The following is a 5,023-nucleotide window of genomic DNA, read 5'->3' as shown; positions in this document are numbered from 1 at the left end:
CTTCCTCCATCACTGGAGCAACCAAGCCTCCTGCTCACTCCAGCTCCGTGGCTGCCAGCCGCCAGCTTGGTTAGGTTAATTTGCATATAGTCGCTCTGATTGGCTGGTGGGCGTGGCTTAAGGCGTAGCAAAGGTATGGTCAATTTGCATGTTTGTCTTTTATTAGTGTAGATAAGTAACTCTTATATTGAAATACATGACATAATCCCATCAGCCCTATTTGCTCTTCTTCTATTAAAAAAAAAATACAGTATCATATAAAGTTTATATAGGTTATATGTTTAGAATATTGTACAGATTGATATAAAGTTATTTAATCACAGAAGAAAAAGCTATGTCAGGGGAGTGATATGGTTCATTTCATTGATTTGATTCCTAATTATTCCAAAGAGAAAACTGTAGGATGATGGAGGGTGGTTGAAGGGGAGATGTAGGCATGAGAGTAGAACATAAAGAGAAAGTAATATTGAGGCTTGAGACTAATCTGTTAAAAAATACATCTTAAGTGCATACATAATCCCATATAATTTTCTTCTGTTGGGAATTTTTTAAAGTTTGTAAATATCTTTTACTTTTAAACATGCTTAATATCTCATTATAACAAACTACAATTTAATAACAATTCAAATTGCAAAAACGAAATCATATACTTTATGGTAAAGAAATAAAAGCCAGCCCAGCCAGGGTGGCTCAGTGGTTGAGAGTCCACCCATGCACCAAGAGGCCACCAGTTCAATTCCCAGTTAGGGCACATGTCCAGGGTTTCGTACTCAACCCCTGGTGAGGGGCATGCAAGAGGCAGCTGTTCTATGTTTCTCTCTCATTGATGTTTCTATTTCTTTCTTCCTCTCCCTTCCTCTCCCTCTAAAAATCAATAAAAATATTTTTTTAAAGAAATATAAGCAGAAAATCTTTAAAAGGAAATCTTGTATTGGTCCTCTAAATGCTACACTCACTATACTACTATTGACAACAGAAGACAAAATAGGTATCTCAGCTGAAAAGTACCAAAGGGCCAGTATAATAGTAACATTTTTGGTTTCAGAGTTGTTTAAAATCTTAGTTTTGTTTTCATTTTTAGAAAATAAATTTATTTACATACTTATATTTACTCTTATGATTATAAATGGAGACTCTTATTTTTTATAAATGTGCTAAAATATGATTTACCATTTAATTAAACCAAGAGATTTACTAAATGCAGTTTTTACTAAATCAAAAATAACAATTAAAATGGTAATGGTTCATTCCTGGGGGTCGACAACAACAAAAAAAAGACATTGTGCCCTAACCGGTTTGGCTCAGTGGATAGAGCGTCGGCCTGCGGACTGAGGGGTCCCGGGTTCGATTCTGGTCAAGGGCATGTACCTTGGTTGCGGGCATGTCCCCAGTGGGGGGTGTGCAGGAGGCAGCTGATCCATGTTTCTCTCTCATCGATGTTTCTGGCTCTCTATCCCTCTCCCTTCCTCTCTGTAAAAAATCAATAAAATATATATTTTTTTAAAAGACATTGTAAAAGATACATAAAAATATTCCAGCATGTCTCATAAAACTGTTTAATTTATAGCATTAACCCCTTAAGTATGGTAAATACCTCACTATTCTCTTACAGATATTATCATTCCTTTCAAAGAATCTATTTTTTTATTTTATCAGCATTGAGATTCTATTTACATAATGAAGAGCAATGGAGAACACACAGCTCAATCACTATCCTCAGAAACTAAATATTCTAATGATTTTAATATACACATTACCAATTTGTAGCCTATAATTTGAAGAATGTGAATGGTGAAATGTCTAAATAAAGTACCATAGACAAAAAAACAACAACAAAAAACTGCTTCATATTCAAAGGCACAACGTGAATTTAGATCAGCTGGACTCACTGCTCTATATTTCAGGAGACAGAGGTTAATAAGTGACCTTGGGATCCTTGCTCTACAGATGTCTCAAGGGTCTATTTCTTTATTGAAAGTACCTCTACTTTTGATAAATATCTATGTTACTACATAAGTGATATCTTTGCCCATATAAGACTCTACTTGAAGCTTTTTTGATATTTAAGACTGTATATATTACAATGAAAAAATTTAAGAACATGCAACATGCACAAAGGGTCAAGATATACTCCTTTCCTTCTAATGCACTGCACAAGAAGGTTAAGAAACTACTATCATACACTCTAAGTTTGGGACATATTTTCAAGAGATTTTAAATGAGAAATTCAACAAACCTTAAACATTAAACTTTCCATTATTTCAGATCACAAAATGATTTTTTAACTAATTTGTAATACACAATATATATACTCCACAAACAACTATGTACAGATATATGCCATATCAATTCCCTTACTATTTTCAATAAAAATGTATGATTCACCCTGGCCAGTGTTGCTCCATGGTTAGAACACTGGCACTTGCACCAAAGGGTCATGGTTTCAATTCCCACACAAGGGCTGATATCTAGGTTGCAGGTTCAATCCCCGCCCAGGTCAGGGGCACATGTGGGAGGCGACTAATCAATGTGTCTCTCTTACATCAATGTTTCTCTTTCTTTCTCTTTCCCCCTCCCTCCTTTCCAGTCTCTCTAAAAAAATAAAAATAAAAATAAATGTATGTTTATTCTTGTCATAAAAATCTGATTTGGGGTATTTTAAAAGTTCAAACATATTAAGCTATGCTTTGCTTTGGCACTAGCTCCCCCTCCAGACCAACCTACTAATAAACTGCACTTTGAAAAAAATAAACAAGGAACACATGTTTTTCCAAACCACTAGCAAATTTCAAAATTCACCACTTTTAAATACATTCCAATTCCTTAAAATAAGTAGTTAAAATTTGTATCCAAACATTTCAGAATATAATCAGAATTATTTTTTCAATCCTATACATCTCAAGCAGAACTGACTTGTAGGAAAACAACTTCAAGTGACTCTTAAAATTTAAGAAGATCCTAAAATAAATCTATGTAGTGGTATGTTTTATGGAAATTATTTGAACCACTATCCCAATAAACCACAATATATTCTTCATGTGAGATCAATACTTGATCAAGGATACATTTTAGCATGTTTCTGCAATCTATGCAAGTTTCATTCCAGCTGTTCAGCTCTTCAATTCAAGTAGAATTCTCAATTTATAATGCAGCAAAAAGAAAATCCATGCTTCCAAACTACCCTTCTATTTTCCTTCTACTCATTTCTAACTCCCTACATTTTTAGATACTAAACTATAAAATCACAATTCAAATGTTTGAATTCCCACCTATTCTTACTATTGTATTTATAAATCAAGTAACCAAGACTTTCTATACACATTTTATAGTGTATTTCACAAGGCTAGCAACTTACAGGGCCTTATTATTTTGGCATAACATGTTAGGTTGTTTTTAACTTGAAGGGAGAATACAACTTACGCCATTATTTCAATGTAGCACTGTGGTGCTTAAATAATTTCTCTCCTAAAAAGATTTCTATATGATGCACCCTTTAAAAGAATTATGCATAAAAACATAAAATTTAAGTTAAGAAAATAAAAATGCACTTAACCCCAGAATAACAAGGAAAATAAAAAACTAGTATAATGAAACCTTTCCTACAGTTTCTAAAGAGAGCCAAGCCAAAGTTCAGTCAATTACCTGTGATAAGTTTAAAATGCAGGAAGTAGATTGACACCTCTCCCTGCCTTTATCCAAGGCCTCAATCAAAAAGCTAATATGGAGACAGAGAGCTGCTCTTGCCACCACCAACATGGAGACTTTGTACTGACCCCCATTCTTAGTGCTGGAATGACCAACCTGAAGCTGAAGAAGCCATCCTGTATGCACACGTCCTCGGCCATGACAATGTACACTCTAGTGGTAGTGTCTGACTTCCTCATCAGCAGAGAAATAATTTATTATGTTATCGTTGAACTGCTGAGTGTTGGCTCTATGACTGAGGAACATGGCATTAGAGACCAGTAGCTTTCTTGGCCTACAGAGTAAATGGACAATATATTATGGAAGGACTCGAATCCTGTTTACAATGGGAGGGTTAGGTTTCATAAACCTAGACCAATCCAAATGCACCAAACATTCCAAAACTCAATAGATGTCTTCTTCTATTCATTGGATTCGCCTGTGTCTTACTGAGTTTCTTTTCACGGACAGAGTATTTGTGAGAATGCAACTGCCTGGCTATCTGATGGGTTAGAGTGCCTTTTGAGAAGAATTGTGGATAATGGATTTGTTCCTGTTAATGAAGTTTTAAAGACTCTATCAATCCTCTGATATGAAATATGGGGGAAAAATGAAAAGCAGCAGAAAACATAGGAAGCATATTAAAGCTCGGACTAGAATTATCTTCTTGGTATCAAACAAGACAAGCTTATCAGTGTTTTTTCCTGCCGACCTATACTGGCACACCATTGATGTTAAGTCTCAGTTTTTAACTTTTAAAGAAAATATACTCCCATTTCTACAACTAAAATAAATAAATAAATAAATAAATAAGCGAGCTAATATATGGCAAAACGCTAAAAGCTCACCAGGGATGACTAACCACGACCCTGTCATTGAACTTTAGGGATGCACTGCGTCCCTGGCGTTCTGTGTTCCTAAAGATTGCAGTCCCCACTGTGAGAGAACAGGTGCTGCGACCTACCATCTATTCGCTCTCGCAGGACAAACCTCCTTTAACTAATAAAGACTCACTTCACCTCCCAAGTAAGTTTAGATACTCAAAAGCCACCAGCTCACCATTTCCACATCAAGGGGGTGGAGGGTGCAGGGGCACTCGCGCCCTTAAGTGCCCGGGCACTGCCCCCTCGCTGGGAGTGGGTCTGTGTGCAGGTCCCCTCCCAGGTTTCTAGCCCAGGAACCCCTCTCACAAGCCCGTGAGGCACAGGCATCCTCCTCCTCGCAGTCGGTGACTACAGGGACAGAGCTGCTGGCGAAAGGGCAGGTAGGTGTGCAGAAGAGGGACACCTTCTCCCCCGCCCCCCATCTCTCCTCCTCTCCTTGGCTCGAGCCCCTGCCG

The 5,023-nt window shown here is 36.9% G+C and overlaps 1 protein-coding gene and 1 pseudogene across 2 annotated transcripts in view; one reads left to right on the top strand and one right to left on the bottom strand.

Moving 5' to 3' along the window:
- The window catches only part of FUT8 (fucosyltransferase 8 (alpha (1,6) fucosyltransferase)), a 232,794-nt gene that overhangs the window by 220,185 nt on the left and 7,586 nt on the right, over positions 1-5,023 (bottom strand). The gene's annotated exons all lie outside the window — the stretch shown is intronic.
- Positions 3,755-4,277, top strand: LOC102253929 (annotated as a pseudogene).

This window comes from Myotis brandtii, unplaced genomic scaffold (genome assembly GCF_000412655.1).
Source record: "Myotis brandtii unplaced genomic scaffold, ASM41265v1 scaffold536, whole genome shotgun sequence".
In the NCBI taxonomy this organism is placed as follows: Eukaryota; Metazoa; Chordata; class Mammalia; order Chiroptera; family Vespertilionidae; genus Myotis; species Myotis brandtii.
Note: the sequence above shows the minus strand (reverse complement) of the source record. Positions and strands in the feature narration are given on the sequence as shown.